A 19,269-nucleotide genomic window follows, 5' to 3' on the forward strand; every position below is an offset into this window, starting at 1 on the left:
CTGTTGATGATCATGTCATCCAAATAGGCCGCTGCGTACTGCTGGTGGGGTCGAAGTACTTTGTTCATCAGCCGTTGGAATGTGGGCAGGGCTCCGTGGAGACCGAACGGTAGCACCCGGTACTGATACAACCTGTCTGGTGTCAAAAACGCTATCTTCTCCCGGGAAGAGGCTGCAAACAGTACCTGCCAATATCCATTGGTCAGGTCAAGGGTGCTGATGGACTGGGCCTTTCCCAATCGGTCGATGAGCTCGTCCACCCTCGGCATGGGATATGCGTCAAACAAGCTGATGTCGTTCACCCCCCGGAAATCGTTACAGAAGCAAAGGCTACGGTCCGGTTTGGGCACCAACACTATGGGGCTGCACCATGCACTGTGGGACTCTTCAACGACCCCCATCCTCAGCATAGCCTCCACTTCCTGCTTCATGGCCTTCCTTCGGGCCTCCGGAATCCGATATGGCCTCTTTCTTACCGTTTCGCCGGGCCGGGTACGGATGTGGTGTTCAATGAGGGTCATACGGCCCGGCTTCTCGGAGAACACCGCCGTGTTCCGATCGACAAGCTCCCTGAGCCCTTGCTTCTGGGACGGGTTGAGGTCTTCATTGCTTGGGACCACCACTGGTGCCATTGGCGTCCTGGGTCCCGATCATAACACGGCCAAGGCTGTCCTCTCGTGCCACTTCTTCAACAGGTTCACATGGTAAATCTGTTGAGGTTTCCGTCTCCCCTTTTGCCGTACACGGTAATTGACAGGTCCCATCTTCTCGACCACCTCATATGGTCCGTGCCATGTTGCCAGGAACTGACTTTCGGCCGTGGGGATTAAGACCAGCACCCTGTCTCCCACCTGGAATTCTCGGGGCTGGGCTCCCCGATCCCCTGGGCTTGGGTGCGTTGGGCCTTCTTCATACGTTCCCTCACGATGGGCCATATGGCTGTCATCCGCTCCCTTATTGTCTCCACGTGCTCTATCACGCTGCGTAATGGGGTCGGTTGGGCTTCCCACACCTCCTTTGCGAGGTCCAGTAGGCCGCGTGGCCTCCTCCCGTAGAGGAGTTCGAACGAGAAAAACCCAGTGGAGGATTGGGGTACTTCTCGGATTGAGAACATTAGGTGGGGTAGTAGCTGGTCTCAGTTCTTCCCGTCCTGCTCGATGACCTTCTACAGCATCTGGGAGGTCCGGATCTGCTTGATCTGCAGGAGGGCACACAACTCTTTCATGAGGCGGGACATAAACTCCGTACCTTGTTCTGTCAAGATCTCGTTCGGGAAGCTCACCCGGCTAAAGAGGTGGAACAGCTCCCGGGCAATTCCCTTGGATACCGCCGCCCCTAGGGAATGGCCTACAGGCGGGATACCGGGTGGCATAACCTACTACCACAAGGATGTACCGGTGTCCTTGTGCTGTTTTTACCAGGGGTCACACTATGTCCATGGCGATGCGTTCAAAGGGCACCCCGATGATCAGTAGGGGGACCAATGGGCTTCAGAAGTGGGCTTTCGGGGCAGTGAGTTGACACTCCGGGCAGCTGCGACAGCAGCCTTCCATGGGCCTCCTCATCCCAGGCCAGTGGAACCGGGCGGTAATCCGTTCCCGGGTCTTCTCCATTCCCAGGTGCGCACCCAACAGGTGGGTGTGGGCCAGCTGAGGAACGGTTCCCACGTACCGTCGGGGCAGCGACAATACCTCTCGAAGGCCCTCCTGTTGGTGTGACGCCAGATACAAAAGGTTATTCTTGATTTGGAAATGGGGGTATCGGCAGTCATTCACCCCCAGAAGTAGCTGTCCATCCACCGCTATCACTTGGGCTGTGGCGGCTTTCACAATCGGATCCTCCCACTGGGCCGTCTCGAATTGTCCCCTCAGTTTGCCCCAGTTTGTACCTGTCAGAATAATGTTAATAAAACCTTTCTTGTCTCTGCTTGTTAGTCTGTGCCATTGTTGACATTCAGCATTCAAATAATTCCATCGCGTACGCATTTTTGGAACAATGTTGTCAATTTTCTAAACAGTGTACACAAGACACAAAACTCAGTGTCGTAAATTTTCCAAATGTTGTTACCTTCTCAAAACAATATGATACTATAAAAACTATAGGACACCCTCAAAACTGCAAATACATCTATAAAAAAAAACACGGATTTGGCTATTTCAGCTGCAACCACTGCTGACAGGTGAATAAAATCAAGCACACAGCCATGCAATCACCATAGACAAACATTCACAGTAAAATGGCCTTACTGAAGGGCTCAGTGACTTTCAACATGGCACCATAATAGGATGCCAAATTTCCAGCAAGTCAGTTCGTCAAATTCCTGCCCTGCTAGAGCTTCCCCGGTCAACTGTAAGTGCTGTTATTGTGAAGTGGAAACATCTTGGAGCAACAACGGCTCAGCCACGAAGCGGTAGGCCACACAAGCTTACAGAACGGGACAGCGCAAAAATCTTGTGTCCTCGGTTGCAACATTCACTACGAGTTCCAAACTGCCTCTGGAAGCAACATCAGCAGAATAACTGTTCGTCGGGAGCTTCATGAAATGGGTTTCCATGGCCAAGCAGCAGCACACCATGCGCAATGCCAAGCGTCAGCTGGAGTGGTGTAAAGCTTGGCGCCATTGGACTCTGGAGCAGTGGAAACACATTCTCTGGAGTGATGATTTACGATTCACCATCTGGCTGTCTGACGGACGAATCTGGGATGCCAGGAGAACGCTACCTGCCCCAATGCATAGTGCCAACTGTAAAGTTTGGTGGAGGAAGAATAATGGTCTGGGGCTTTTTTTCATGAGATGTGCTAGGCCCCTTAGTTCCAGTGAAGGGAAATCTTAACAATTTTGCATTCAATTAAATTCTAGACGATTCTGTGCTTCCGACTTTGTGGCAACAGTTTGGAAAAGGCCCTTTCCTGTTTTAGAATGACAATGACCCCGTGCACAAAGAGAGGTCCATACAGACATTGTTTGTCGAGATTGGTGTGGAAGATCTTGACTGGCTTGATCAGAGCCCTGACCTCAACCCCATCTAAAACCTTTGGGATTAATTGGAACATAGACTGCAAGCCAGGCCTAGTGGCCCAACATCAGTGCCCGACTTCACTAATGGTCTTGTGGCTGAATGGAAGCAAGTTCAGACAGAAATGTTCCAACATCTTGTCGAAAGCCTTCCCAGAAGAGTGGAGGCTGTTAGAGCAGCAAAGGGGGGACCAACTCCATCTTAACGCCCATGATTTTGGAATGAGATGTTCGACTAGCCGGTGTCCCCATTATTTTGGTTATGTAGTGTATCTTAGTAATACTTTATATGAAGGGGGTATACCTAACACTGTTATGAAACCATTCATAACACCTTTATAAGTGTTGCAGTATTGTTATAACAACCTTCATAACACATTTATTCTAAACCAAAATGAAAGTTCACTCAAATAAAATGGAAATTCACAATTTTACTGTCACAGCACCCAAAGTCCTGACACTATTCACACAACAGGTGTGGTGACGCACAGAGCCACATTCTGATCTTTTGTCAATTATTGGGCCTATCTGATATATATTTTCCCCAATGTGTGACAGCAAAAATACAATTAACACATTGTAATAATATAATTGCATAGATCAATCAAAGAACAATCAAAACAAAGAAGGCTATTAAAAAAAGGTTTTTCAAATGTAAGTGTCCCCAAGGTTTATGTCATTGGTGTTGCCACCTTCATAATCACTCATTAGAGAGATATACAAGTACCTTGAGCATTTTCTAACGTGCCAAACTGTTATCAGGGAATGGGTCTATATTAAAGAAAAGGATTAGCTAATCAAACCATTTTAGCATATTGTCACGACGTTGCCCTCTCTCTGGGAACAGGGAGCACAGTTGACCCCCTCCCCCTTGCACCATCCCCCTACCTACCTCTCCCTACCCAGGCCCTGTGAAGGCAGTCGTAAAATTCTAAAGGAGAATGTCCTGCCGCATGGCCCAGTTGAGACAGAGAGGGGTTTCATAGAGAGACAAAGGAAATTCTTCCAACTCACAGAATTGGGGAACCGAACGACATTTATGTTCTGGATAAGTTATAAAAGATCGGTGAAGAATCCAGCTACGAACTGGTCCGCTTGGTACAATTTTGTGATACCCATTGGAGACAATAGTACCATATTACCATACTAAGGTTTATATAATAGCCTCAGCTATGGGACTTGCATCTAAATGGTTGTATACAATGATTTAATAAGATTAAAGCTATTTGGAATATGTTGAGAGGCTATGCACTGATGTTAATGTGATAGAATTGTATTTCTGTTCAAAGCTTAACTCAGTCATCGGCACGCCCCCAGGGACACAGACAAGACCTGGCGTCATGAGACAGCCTTTTTCTGTCATTCCGAATAAAACCCCCACCCAGGGTTAATTTCTTCAGACCAGGCCTCCACTCCATTACGAGTTGGCCAATAGGTTTGACCATGCAACCCTCTACTGAAGTAACCATACCACGTGGTTAAACTATCGATACCGACAGAATAATAACAAGCCTTTGATATTAATTAATAGTCTGCAGCTAGAAATTCTATCATTGAACGCGAAGACCAACGAAACATCCATTCTATAACAACATTAATGAATGTCACTTTGAAAGATCCATTCTAACCGAGAGAGAGAGAGAGAGAACGCGGACAAAACTCTCCAACAGAACAGAACTCTCCAACAAGCATCCCGACACACACTGAGCGTAAATATATATTGATTGCAATTGTTCCCGAATGAGTGAGCGTTCATGTGCAAAGGATTAGCATATCAATTAGCATATCAAAGGATTAGCATAGCCTCCTCAGCTGCCCTTTATGACCCTTTGTTTAAAAAGCCGCCCTGCTGGTTTAGCCCACTAGGGCACATTCCTCTACCAATTCTTTGTGACGATAATTACTGTTTGTATGCTTTCTGTGAATTACTTAGTTTAGTAAATAAATGATTTTAAGACAATTGATGTATGGATGACTTATAGTAAAGACTGGGTTCGTGCAGATACAACAATTTACGATGTTTGGTATGAGACAGACGCGAGGTAAAATACACCATTTAAACCAGAAGATAATCGGCCTATACTATAATATAATACAATATATAATGTTATAATATAGGAAAGTTATATTAGGAAAATTATAACTTTGTAATCTGAATATTTTCCTTTGTGCCCCGATCTCCTAGTTAATTACATTTAAACGATTAATCAGTTTAATCGCGTAATAATAATAACAAGGAGTTATTTTGATAAACATGTCTTCAGTTAATGGTGCCCAAAGACACGACAATATCATAAATGCAATTCAAGAATGACCAAGAAGCTACATCAGTGTGAATGCACAAATCTCATATGAGTGCGTTTACACGGCAGCCCAATTCCTCTTTTTTTCCAATTGGTATTTTGACCAATCAGATTAGCTCTTTTGCCAATAGTGAAACGCAGAAACACAAAGCTGAGTTTGGACAATCAGAAAAAAAAGATCTAATATGAAGAGAAATCTGAATTGGGTTTATAGGCTTAGCACAGCCTAAAATATTCAAGCCAGATTATGTTTTTATATTTAACCATTATTTTACATATTGTTATTCTATTCAGCATCATCGTTTCTTCTCCACAGCAATTGCATAGATGTATGAAAGCACAGGGGTCCGATGAAGCCTCTAGGTAGAACCTGTGTTAGAAATGACAGACATGTAGAGAATGTGCTAAAACTATTATTTTGTGTCTGTGAGTGGTGCAGCTGTCTAAGGCAATGCATCGCAGTGCTAGCTGCGTTACTACAGATCTTGGTTAGATCCCAGACTGTGTCGCAGCAGTCCACGACCGGGAGACCAATGAGGCAGCACACAATTGGCCAAGCATCGTCCCAGGAAGAGGATTGTTTGGCCGGCTGGGTTATCCTTGTCCCATCGAAGCTTGGCGGGGTTTGTGTTTTGGAGGACGCATGCAGTGTTGCCAACTCCTCAGTAAGGAAAGTAGCTATTGACTGTCCTAAAAGTCGCTAGTCATCACTTAATTTGCATAATTGGCTATGTGCATGTAATTGTGATGGACGTTGTAGGAGAGAGAAGAGACAAAATGTGAATAAAAAGCACCCTAAATATGTTTAGAACTACAAATGAACTTTCTTCTGTCAATTCTTGTTTTTTTAAATGTCACAATTCCAACCCTCCTCCTTTATCCGGACTTGGGACCGGCAAAAGCGACCCAAAAGAGACACTCTGGCGGAGTTACTTTGTTTTTTATATATATATATATATATATATATATATATATATATATGTTTTTTTTTCTTAATTTGGTTTGGTTTTTAACCTTATGGTCCACTTAGGAGCCTACAACAAGTCACAGTAAAACATGAACATTTTTAACCATAACATTAAAAAAAAAAATTGTATACCATCTACATTATCAATCTAAATAGACCAAAACGAGACTATAGAAAAAACTGTCAATGGAAATGTGAGAAAATGATGGTAACTAGTCTGGCCCTAATTCAGGTTATTTTTTATATATTATATTTAAGCCAGGGCGGGGATCAGACAGTGGCGGTTTCTCACATGAGTGTTTCATTTGCAGTCTGGACGCAGAGGGGTGAACATCTCCTGCTAGGACTGCAGCTGGGAGGGACTGCTGCGCGAGGACTGGGCCGCCTATGAGTGCTTTGGGACAGGGTGGGGCCCACGGCAGCACCCGCTGCTCGTTGAGAAGAGTAAGAACGATGCTTTCACGTCAGAGTCTCCAAAAGTCTCCAAAAACACCAGAAAAAGTCACAACATTTGTCGCTAGTCGCTTTTTTGAAAATGAGTCGCTGGAGGGGTCTGAATACTTGCTGAATATAGCGACAAAGTCGCTAAGTTGGCAGCACTGGATGCATGGCTCTCGACCTTCTGTCACGGTTGTCGTCGGTGAAGGAGGACCAAAACGCAGCAGGTACATGTATGCTCATCTTGAGAATTTAATAAGTACAAAATGAACACCAAAATAACAAACCAAGAAAAATGAACGAACTAACAACAACTAACAGTCTGGCCAAGCATAGGCTCAACACAGAACAATCACCCACAAATAACAACTACAAACACACCCTAATATATGGGACTCTCAATCAAAGGCAGATAGACAACACCTGCCTTCAACTGAGAGTCCCAACCCCAATCAACACAACATAGAAACACACTCACCAGACTACACATAGAAATACATAAACATAGACTATAAACCAAAACCCCGGAAATACTAAATCAAACACCCTTTAACCAAACACACCACCCTGAACCACATAAAACAAATACCCTCTGTCACGTCCTGACCAAACTACAATACTAATTAACCCTTATACTGGCCAGGACGTGACACCTTCACCACTCCCGAGTCCACACGGAAGTTGCAGGGATGGGACAAGACTGTAAATACTAATTGGATATCACTAAATTCTGGAGAAAAAGTAGTAAACAAATGAATAACAATAATAAATTAAAAAAATTAAAAAGTTTACTGGGACACCCATTACATTTACATTTACGTCATTTAGCAAACGCTCTTATCCAGAGCGACTTACAGATTGGTGCATTCACCTTATGATATCCAGTGGAACAACCACTTTACAATAGTACATCTATATCTTTTTTTGGGGGGGGGGGTTAGAAGGATTACTTAATCCTATCCCAGGTATTTCTTAAAGAGGTGGGGTTTCAGGTGTCTCCGGAAGGTGGTGATTGACTGGGACACCCATGCTACGGACATCACACTGCTTGTTAAGTGAGTACCACTTCCCCCCGAATCGGCACATACTTGGCTCGAACTCGGGACCTCTGCTTTGCTACACACGTGACCGTCCTCCTTGACAACATTCTAAGCGTCCGAGCCAACCAAAAGGTACCAATTGGAAGGCTCCATCCGTGACATTTCAAGCTACCTGTTGAGTGAGCTTATGCTACGTTCTTAAGGGCCTCAAAAATTATGAGAATATGTTGCCTGTAAAATAATCATCATAAAGTCATTTTAGAAGTCACTTCTGTTTTTGTTAACAAGACAAAAAATAAAATAAATCAACAAAAGTCAGATTTCAAATGTTATCTTATAGTGAGGATAAGACAATTAGGTTGAAAACTATGACTCTGTGTTGTTAGTTTTGCGAAGAAATAACATACATCCTTCACTTTAGGTAGACTGATCTACATACAAAGTAAACAGCAGTATCGGATCAACTTGCACAAGGTTAAACTTCTCCACATTATACACGTGAACATTCACAGCTCAGGAGGCTTCTCAGGCTGCTGATGGGAGAACGGCTCACAATAATGGCTAGAATGGTGTGGAAGTGGTGTTTGATGTGTTCGATACCATTCCATTGATTCCGTTCCAGTCACTACTATGATTATTTTTGGCCTAACTGCTATTAGCCCATAGAAATGCATAACAGATTCACTACATTGAACAACAGATAGTCCCTCCCAAATAATCAAAAGGAAGTTAGTTCTGAAGTGTAGGCCCAATTTTTATAAAATTTTTGACATGTATTTAACCCCTTATTTTTGGCACTAAACAGTCTCAATATACAGTATGCTTCCATTCATTTTTTCAACTGGTACCCGGGGGACCTTCAGACTAGTCTTGTGAGGCCTGTGGCCGTTCTAGAGCAAAACAACCGACATGTACGTGTTTGTGAGAGTCTCACCTTTCCACAGGGGTGTGTAGCCCAAATTGTTCAGATGCTGCAGACAGAAGTTGGCAGATCGGCTGTATCGACTTCAGACAAGCACCAGATGTTTGTGGAGAGCAAAACAGAGAACAAACTTGCCATACAAAACATGGTTATATAAAAATCTGTCCATTTAAGCTAGAGATATCAGATTTGGATGCGTCTCAATCCACTGCATCTGCCGATGTCGCAGTTCTGCATCTGATGTGAAAGGTGACAGAGTAAATAGCGGTGTTTTCAGATCACGAGACAAGGTTTGGCCTAAAAACTATTATGACCACTCTATGCAAAGATGAGACTCTCACGAACACAATGGTGTTATCAATTGGATTGGCAATAAATGTTATCAACTTACAGTATACTTGATGTTGCATTGTGTTGTTATTTAAGAACATCTTTAATTAATTGTTGTTGAATATGGTTTGTGTACTGTAATTTCACACAGGGGAAAAAAAATCTTGTTACATACACACTCAAAGTATTAAAACAAAACAGCTGACGCTTTGAAAGAAGGTCAAAGATTACAGCAACCAAGCAGGTTACACACTTAAAGACTGTACAATATCATACATATCATAGGATATAGCAATATCATCATACAATATAATTGGATTCATCAAATTCACTGACTGCATTTGGATTGAATTCAAACGTACCAAATAATATTCTCTGTTTGCAATAAGATATGATGTGCTTTCCAGTAAATGTGCTGAAGTGTACACTATTGCAGACAGTGTAATTATCCATGCCCTGCGTTTATGATTAATATACTATATCTGACCACTGTCATTTTCAAAAGCTCACGACTAGACAGCCACATTCTCATTCGCTATGTAGTGTCACAGCAGGTCAATGTTGGTTGGCTGAAATCTCAGCTGACACTGTTTAAAAACAGAGACAGACCTCTGCACTGTATGACCCTCCATATTCCTCATCTATGCTGGTATCACCAAAGGTAATGTGGCTAGAACTTGTTTACTCAAAATGCATTTTATCTGGATGTTGTACAACATAATGCTATGGGATTCTTTATTCTTATGAATATACAGAATGCTTTGGGTGCCTAAGGATTCACACAGCAAAATTGCAAGTGTTAACTTTAATAGAGTTAAATTTAACAATCAAAGTGTCTCTATAGTGTCCCAACCTACACAGAAATATTGTTAGACTTTTGTAAGTGTTAAAGACTTTTTGTAAGAAATATGTTAAAACTGAACACTGACCAACACTGGTTATTGTTGCAGTCATTCAGCACTGGATGTTCAGTGTTAAAATGTGTCTTATGTAATAGAGTTGACTACTTTTCGACACTGGAGGGTGTTAAATTAACATTATACCTCTCTTTCTAAGTCGCTCTGGATAAGAGCGTCTGCTAAATGACTTAAATGTAAATGTAAATGTTTCATGTGCAAGGTTCTCCTCTGAAAATGAAGATCATCATTATGTGCCTTTGTTTGGCCAGCTCAATATCTGCTGCTCATGTAAGTTTGAAAAAATGGCCAAGGAAAACTTTACTACTGTATTTCTCAAGAAAAGGAATTTGAATACGCATAGAAAGTGGATGCGCATGGGTGCGCCTCACAATGGAAAAAATGTAAACAACTGGAGACACCCTCGTCATTTTTGGAGACAGGTTATTGACATGGCATCGCTACGGTAGCTAGTATATGAGCAATTGGTAACTAACTGTTAATACTTTGAACTGGCTAGCTAATCGTCTTGATTAACTGTGGGGTAAAACAATTCACTTATCCTATTAGTTAATTACCTTTTGTATTCTATGACGTCTTCACTTTCCAAGTGTATCATGATCTATTTCCAGAATCTGGCCTTAAAAGAACATAGTTGGGTGTTAAGAGTTCAGAGCACATTATTCACGTCTCATTTTCCACTGTGTGTCTGTCAACAGTCTGTCATTCCTTTAAATTGACTACGGCTTTGTCAAAATTGTGATTGTTTAGTATTTGTTCAATATTCACAGCGTCAATCTTTCTTCAATTACTTGCCCCACTATGGGGGTCCAAGGCAATCAGGACCAGCCACACAAGTAAGAACAAATGCATATTGTAATATTCTACTGCATTATGTTGGTCACCTTCTTTCTCTTTGTGTTGTTCAACATAGTATGAAACCAAACATAACATGAGAAGATTAAGTACTGAAATTAATTTGAGGGCACTTCTGTTTCTTTGACCTTTGACCCAAGTGTTTAATCCCCAGGTGAATGAAGTCCTTTACCCAGCAGGCCAGCCTTACCCTCAGCCTGGACTCAACGGCCCTGTCAGCATGGAAATAGTACGCTCTTATATCATCTTCACTATGAGACCTCTCTAAAATGATATGATCGAAGTATTGTCTCTTTAGTGACTTAATGACCTACTTAGCAATTACTTAAGTTATTACTTACTTAATGATTTACTTTCACTTGACTTATCACTTGCCTATTTAATTCAGACTGTGATGAGTAATCATCTTGAACTTTAGCAGTTACACTTGTCATGACTGTCCTGATCAGGTCAGGGTACAGGAGACCACCACCCTACAGATTATCTCCCAAACCCCCAACAGAGGAGGAGAGATCTAGGGGTCTGAAGATGTGGGGTTTTTATGATACCTCACGCCCATAATAAACCTTAGGCCACACAGAAATTCCTTTGTCCTAACAATGGAGAACTGGCCTCAGAACATTAAACATGCAATAAAGGGACTTTGGAACAATGGTTTCTGTCAGCCACAATGGTGGTTATGACGAGAGGTGGAATATTAAAATGTATGTAACTTTTGTATTGTTTTTAAAGGTTAAGAGATGACGTTATTATGAAAACATTGTACCTTTAAGAGTTTTCCCAGTATATGCCTGATGTTTATACATTGTACGTTGTGTGGAAAATATCCAAATCAAACAGAATGTTTTAGTAAAGATGAAATGTGAAGTTAGTGTCTAAAATTGGATTTTAGTCAAATCTAGGCCTTGCCCCTTTACTTGGTCCACCCAGAGAATTGCCCTAAAGGCGGTTACACCCACTTCTGACCCGAGGGTATAAGACAGGAGAGTGAAGAATTAACATATCAGACTAATTGACCCCAAGCTGCAGCGAAGGTCTAACAAAGTCAACGAACCCCAAAACGAAACACAAGGTTGAAGACAAAGAAATCTTTTCTACACGAGCTACGGACGAGTAGCTGTGTCTAAGCGGGTCAATTCAAGCCGAACCATCCAGCCTCCACTCTCCATTAATTCGTGGTATCGACACCGTTCGAGTCCGAAGCTGTGAGCTCTGAGCTACAGAGCTGTCTGTCCTCAGAAGACCCCTTTCAGATCAAGGGTGAGGGATCAGACCACTTAGCCAAGAAGGACACTGACATCGTGAGGACAACCAGAGAGTTGCGCCGGAGAAGTGCGTCATTGAGAAGCCTAAACGACCCACGCGGAGCTTCCCACCTGAGACCTCCAACACGTAATTACATCATTATATTCTGACCCATAAGAGCGGCAGTTCGGGGCAAGGCTAGGTTTAAATAAGCATAGCTGACAAGTGAACCCAAATGTATATTTCTCTCGTGTACTTCCTTTGTTTCTCTCTCTTTTAAATCCCCATTTTGGGTAACACGCGCCATAGTGTGTTGGCCCGTTATACTAAGTCCTAATCAATAGCTAGACTGTGTTTTGTGTATGTGTATTTTTATCATCATTTTAGCTTGCTAGTAAATAAATAATCAACTAAGATTGGTGTGGTAAACTCATTGGTGAAGCCCGGGTCCGTGCAGATTCCCGGATTATGCGACATTCAGAATGAGACTGTAGAGGAAATTGATTAATTTAGCGACTGTTGTAAAATCGATATTCTGATATCCTTTGAGTTAATTTGGGAAATAGAAACTCAATCAAAATAATGTTCCCATGGTGCCCCAGGTTAATGAGTTAATAATTGCTTGATTCATTGCTTAACCTCTTATGGCTAGGGGGCAGTATTTTCACGGCTGGATAAAAAACGTACCCGATTTAATCTGATTATTAGTCCTGCCCAGAAACTGGAATATGCATATAATTATTAGCTTTGGAGAGAAAACACTCCAAAGTTTCTGAAACTGTTTGAATGGTGTCTGTGAGTATAACAGAACTCCTATGGCAGGCAAAAACCTGAGATGCTTCTGTTCAGGAAGTACCCTGTCTGAACATTTCTTGCCCTTCTTTATTATCTCTATCGTTTACAAAGGATCTCTGCTCTTACGTGACACTTCGCACGTCTCCAATGAGGTCTCATAGCCCGGGAAAAACAGGAATGACGTAATTCAAAGCCCTGGCTGAAACAAAGGAGAGCAAAAGCTAAGTGGTCACTCAATGGACTAAGCCTTAGGCGCGTGACACGCCCCGCCCCCGGCTTTCGGTTTTTTCCTCAGTTTACAGACAGGCAGATTCCCGGTCGGAATATTATCGCTTCTCTACGAGATAAATTGCATAAAAATTGGTTTTAAACAGCGGTTGACATGCTTCGAAGTACGGTAATGGAATATTTAGAAATTTTTTGTCATATTTTGCGTCATGCTCGTGGCCGAGATTTAGCGTTGGGATAGTGTCTAGAACGCACGAACAAAACGTCTTGATGGAACATAACCTCTTACATCTACACGTTCCGCTAGCGGAACGATTGCTCCAATATCCAATGATGGGCGGGGCGCGAAATTCAAACTCCTCTAAAATCGAAAACTTCCATTTTTCAAACATATGACTATTTTACAGCTATTTAAAGACAAGACTCTCCTTTATCTAACCAAACTGTCCGATTTCAAAAAGGCTTTACAGCGAAAGCAAAACATTAGAATATGTCAGCAGAGTACCCAGCCAGAAATATTCAGACACCCATTTTTCAAGCTAGCATATCATGTCACATAAACCCAAACCATAGCTAAATGCAGCACTAACCTTTGATGATCTTCATCAGATGACACACCTAGGACATTATGTTATACAATACATGCATGTCTGTTCAATCAAGTTCATATTTATATCAAAAACCAGCTTTTTACATTAGCATGTGACGTTCAGAACTAGCATTCCCACCGAACACTTCCGGTGATTTTACTAAATTACTCACGATAAACGTTCACAAAAAGCATAACAATTATTTTAAGAATTATAGATACAGAACTCCTCTATGTACTCGATGTGTCCGATTTTAAAATAGCTTTTCGGATGAAGCACATTTTGCAATAATCTAAGTACATAGCCCGGCATTACAGGGCTAGCTATTTAGACACCCTGCAAGTTTAGCCTTCACCAAAATCACATTTCCTATAAGAAAAATGTTCTTACCTTGCTTGTTCTTCGTCAGAATACACTGCCAGGACTTCTACTTCAATAACAAATGTAGGTTTGGTCCCAAATAATCCATCGTTATCCTGTTAGGGCTAGGGGGCAGTATTTACACCGCCGGATAAAAAACGTACCCTATTTAATCTGGTTACCACTCCTACCCAGTAACTAGAAAATGCATATACTTATTAGATATGGATAGAAAACACCCTAAAGTTTCTAAAACTGTGTGAATGGTGTCTGTGAGTGTAACAGAACTCATATGGCAGGCAAAAACCTGAGCGATTCCTTTACAGGAAGTGGCCTGTCTGACCATTTATTGGCTTTCTTTGACATCTCTTTCCAAAACAAAGGATCTCTGCAGTAACGTGACACTTCCCACGGCTCCCATAGGCTCTCAGAGCCCGGGAAAAAACAGAATGTCGTCATTCCAGCCCCAGGCTGAAGCACATTATCGCCTTTGTCAAGTGGCCGATCAGAGGACAAAGGGCTTAGCCTCGTGCACTGGTCGCCCCCGTCTTTCTTTTTTTCACTCTATTTACGGAAACGCAGATTCCCGGTCGGAATATTATCGCTTTTTTACAAGATAAATTGCATAAAAATTGATTTTAAACATCGGTTGATATGCTTCGAAGTACGGTAATGGAATATTTAGAATTTTTTTGTCACGAAATGCGCCATGCTCGTAACCCTGATTTACCATTTCGGATAGTGTCTAGAACGCACAAACAAAACGCCGCTGTTTGGATATAACGATGGATTGTTTGGGACCAAACCAACATTTGTTATTGAAGTAGAAGTCCTGGGAGTGCATTCTGACGAAGAACAGCAAAGGTAATAACATTTTTGTTATAGTAAATCTGATTTTGGTGAAGGCTAAACTTGCTGGGTGTCTAAATAGCTAGCCCGTGATGGCTGGGCTATGTACTTAGAATATTGCAAAATGTGCTTTCACCAAAAAGCTATTTTAAAATCGGACATATCGAGTGCATAGAGGAGTTCTGTATCTATAATTCTTAAAATAATTGTTATGCTTTTTGTGAACGTTTATCGTGAGTAATTTAGTAAATTGTTAGTAAATTCCCCGGAAGTTTGCGGGGGGTATGCTAGTTCTGAACGTCACATGCTAATGTAAAAAGCTGGTTTTTGATATAAATATGAACTTGATTGAACAAAACATGCATGTATTGTATAACATAATGTCCTAGGGGTGTCATCTGATGAAGATCATCAAAGGTTAGTGCTGCATTTAGCTGTCTTCTGCTTTTGCTTTCGTTGTAAAGCCTTTGAAATCGGACAGTGTGGTTAGATTAACGAGAGTCTTGTCTTTAAATAGCTGTAAAATAGTCATATGTTTGAGAAATTGAAGTAATAGCATTTCTAAGGTATTTGAAAATAGCGCCACAGGATTCAACTGGCTGTTACGTAGGTGGGACGATTTGGTGCCACCTAGCCCAGAGAGGATAAGTAACTCAACTTGAGACAACACTTACAATTTCTACACTCTTTCTTCCTGGGGCCTTAGGTAGGGAATATTTGATGAAGGCTTGAGAGGGATAGGACTGCTGAAAGAAAAGAAAGTGGAAAGTTAAAATAAATGTTCAATGTGGCAGATGGTTGATATATTAAAGAAGGGGGAGTATGTTTTGGTAGTATCTATAGTATTTACTGGTCCATTGATCTGGCCACCATTAGACCTGCCAGGGAATCTCTGTGGAAATACCTGTAATATAAAGTAAAACAAACAAAACAGTTACACATTACAAATAAATGAAATGACTCTACTATGTAATTAAGACAAAACTCCAGTGTGTCGTGAGGTTGTATTAGTTAATGTGACGACTGTTGCTCATCAAATGATTAACGGTTTATAATTGCGTGATTAAATGAATTATCCCTCCACAGAATTATAGGTGTTGTAGTATGTGAAGAAATCTCTCTTCAATTACAGCTATATGAAATGTGATAGGCTCTATTTAAGTTCAGTTGACTCATGACTTTAAGTGGGTAAAGTTATGACATGGTACATTCCAAACTGGACAGCAGGAAATGAGGGTTGTTATACTGTATGTGTTTTGTAAGAGAACCCATCCATTGAATATTTTACTAAAGAACAGATCACATTAAATGTATTTTATCTATACTGCAGTAGTTTAATGATTGTTTCTCTGTTTCTTTTCCCCCTATTTTAAAGTACAACCCCTATGAGTTTGTGCAGCAAAAGGTAAATCCTGATATCATTTACTTTTTTACAGCCATTCATTTTATTTCAGTGGGAGCTGGATCAGAGTAGGTGAGCAGAATTTAGCGGTTTGAAATCCAGGGCATCCCTCATGGAGCGGTGCTCACACACAACACCTGCGCTCCACGTCCTTTCCAACACTCTCTCTGCTAAAATCCGCTCTGCACTCACAAGAAAAAAAATGCTGCTCCAAATTTAACCAACACCCATTCATTTTTGTGACTACCTGGACCTACCATTTGGTTTTGAAGTATTGAAACCCGATCAAATGATTTTAATGAAAATGATTTGAATAAACATGAAAAGGTGAATGTAAGAAGTGCACATCATTTAAAATAACCCAATCAAAATGAAAAGCTCCTTGAACGCCAGGCATATTGGGCCATAATCAATTATTGCCTATTGATTTGATAATATAACAAAAATGAATAAAATTTTTAACTGATCCTATTTGTAGTTTATAAATACTTTGCTACAATGACACACTTAGTTTTCTACCCACCTCCTTCCTTACTTTTAGCGTATGCATGTAGTAAGTACACCATCATATACATATAAACACATACGTATACACTGACCTGGATATATCAAGTTAAATATAAATAATATGTTTAATCTGGTGTAAACACTTGTATCTTAGTTAAATCCATTCTGTCTTTAAAGGAAGTTTGAGTTTGATGTTGGAATTTATGTATTTATTTGCTTTATTTTTGTTTTATCTTTTCACAGCTGTTCCCATATGAATATCAACAACAAACTGTGCCACAGCCAAGACTCAATGTAGGACATCCCTTTCTTGACCTTTAGTTATTGTAATGGGAGCAAAGATGTACACGTTTCCTTGATTACAGATGCTATAGAGCAGGGACAAAGTGGGGTATTGCGGCCAAATCTCAAAATATATCCGATTTTAATTTATCTTATATTTTTATGAGTATTGCTAGCAACAACAGAAGAAATACATTTTGGAGAAAGGATTAGTAGAAAGAGTTCAGAGGTTTGCAATATAATGCAATTCAATAATATTATTAGCCACAATTGATGTTCTTTGCCCTTATATGCACAACATGGACCTGGGAGGCTCACAGGGATATTTGTATCCACAGTGGTCATCAATTATAAAAATGTTCAACTAAAATCTTCTTTTATTCCCCTAAATGTTTGTATTGAACATAATTCACTGTAATTTAAGCTTTACAATTGCAAATGTTATCCCTGCCCCAAAGAAACATTTTCAGAGTTGCAAGAAATTAACTTTAAAACTGCAACATGCAAAGTGGGGGCCTTTAAAATGTTATTTCCAGGGTCAGAGACGTAGTTCGGCCATACACTGCAGAAGTCATAGTAAAACTGCTTGTATGCTATTTTTATTGAACTCTAAAGTAAGAGTTGTGTTATAATGTTTTGAGTGGGTCCCTCATGAATTTGTTATCGTAAAAGGTGTCTCAGACGCAAAACGTTTGGAAACCCCTGCTCTTGAGTCCAAGACTACAAGTGCTCTTTTTTCTTCAGATCCCATTCCCACCATACAACTCCCAGCTTCCTCATTCCCAGGATCCTTTGCAGCCAGCTGAGTAGGAGCAGACAGTGCAGACAGGCCAGGTTGGAAGGCTAGAACTCTATCTATCATAACTATATCTACAACTCCTTTACTGAACACCATTTGCAAGTGATTGACCTTTTTTCTCCTACTCTTTTACTATATGTCATCTGTGGTTTAAGGAATACAACAATGACAGTGAAATTTTGACTGAAATACAACTCCTTTCCTGAACATAGTATTCAAGTGATTTATGTTTTTTCTACCTACTCTGTTACAAGATGTCATCTATAGCTTAGGGGGAATCCAAGAATGACAGAGACATTTTTCTTGGTCCACAGGTACCTCATGTGCAACCATAGAATGGAAACTGAATGTAAGTATTAATTATGCTGTAAAGTCCTTTGACAACAAAATGAAGACACAATATATTTTGTTCATTACATTATTCCTGTTGTTCTTTTAGTTACCAGCTTGAAGGAAGTACAAGGTCTGCCGAGCCAGAGAAGACCAGTTGATTTGCTGCTTCAATATGGCCTTTTGATATTAATTGGGGTATTTACAGTAGTATGGTTATGAGTATCAATGTAGAGTGCACTGTTAATCTACTGTCCTTTAGAGTTTTTCCCCTTGAAGTTTCTAGCGAAAGCTATTGTAATGAGTATAGTAAGCATGCATCACTGATATTGCAGTAGGCAATAGAGAGTATGGGTGGACATTATCTGCCTTACAATATTTTCTTTGCTACATTTAATTTATGCCATGTATTTTAGTAAAGGCAATTAAAGTATGTTTACAAGCAATCAATGAGTGTTTTCCCTGTATAATGTATTTGTGTGAATTTGAAGAGTTGAGTAAGTTATTTGATTAAACAGTTCATTTTATTAAATTATTATTTAACAGTACAATATTTGTAGATGTTCATTTCAAGTGGACAGTGTGGATCGATGGATATCTGTTGATAATGACAATGTCCATTAGTTTATAGTTCCCTCTTACTTTACTGCAAAAGGAGTTACCAGTAACTGTAAGCTTCATGGCCATAAAAGTCAAAAATGTATAATAAAGTTCTGAATTTAAACAGTCATATCACAGTTATTTTACTAAGCTTTATATTAGCCAATTTTGACTATAGAATAAGCATTGAATGTCACTCCAAAATACATTTTACTGCATAGGCCTCCAAATCGACAAACATATATGTTGTGTATTGTAGAGTAACAGAATTACAAACTAAAAGAAAGTCTTCTGGGTTCTACAGTAGCAGCCAGGTTCAATCGGATGATCTTACAAAATAAACAAATACGAGAAACATTACCAAGAAGTACACGACATGACCAGAAGTATGTGGACACCTGCTCGTCTGGACCTAGCTTTGGGGCAGGTAACGTTGTCCTGGCATTTGCCAAACCCAGATTCGTCCATCAGACTGCCAGATGGTGAAGCGTGAT

The 19,269-nt window shown here is 40.7% G+C and overlaps 1 long non-coding RNA gene across 1 annotated transcript; it reads left to right on the forward strand.

Moving 5' to 3' along the window:
• The first annotated feature begins 17,626 nt into the window (after window positions 1-17,626).
• Window positions 17,627-18,621, forward strand: LOC115192051 (uncharacterized). The gene is made up of 3 exons (XR_003877867.1): window positions 17,627-17,880; window positions 18,160-18,194; window positions 18,285-18,621. It is a non-coding gene; the product is annotated as an uncharacterized LOC115192051 (long non-coding RNA).
• The last annotated feature ends 648 nt before the right edge of the window (window positions 18,622-19,269 follow it).

Source organism: Salmo trutta, chromosome 4 (assembly GCF_901001165.1).
Source record: "Salmo trutta chromosome 4, fSalTru1.1, whole genome shotgun sequence".
In the NCBI taxonomy this organism is placed as follows: Eukaryota; Metazoa; Chordata; class Actinopteri; order Salmoniformes; family Salmonidae; genus Salmo; species Salmo trutta.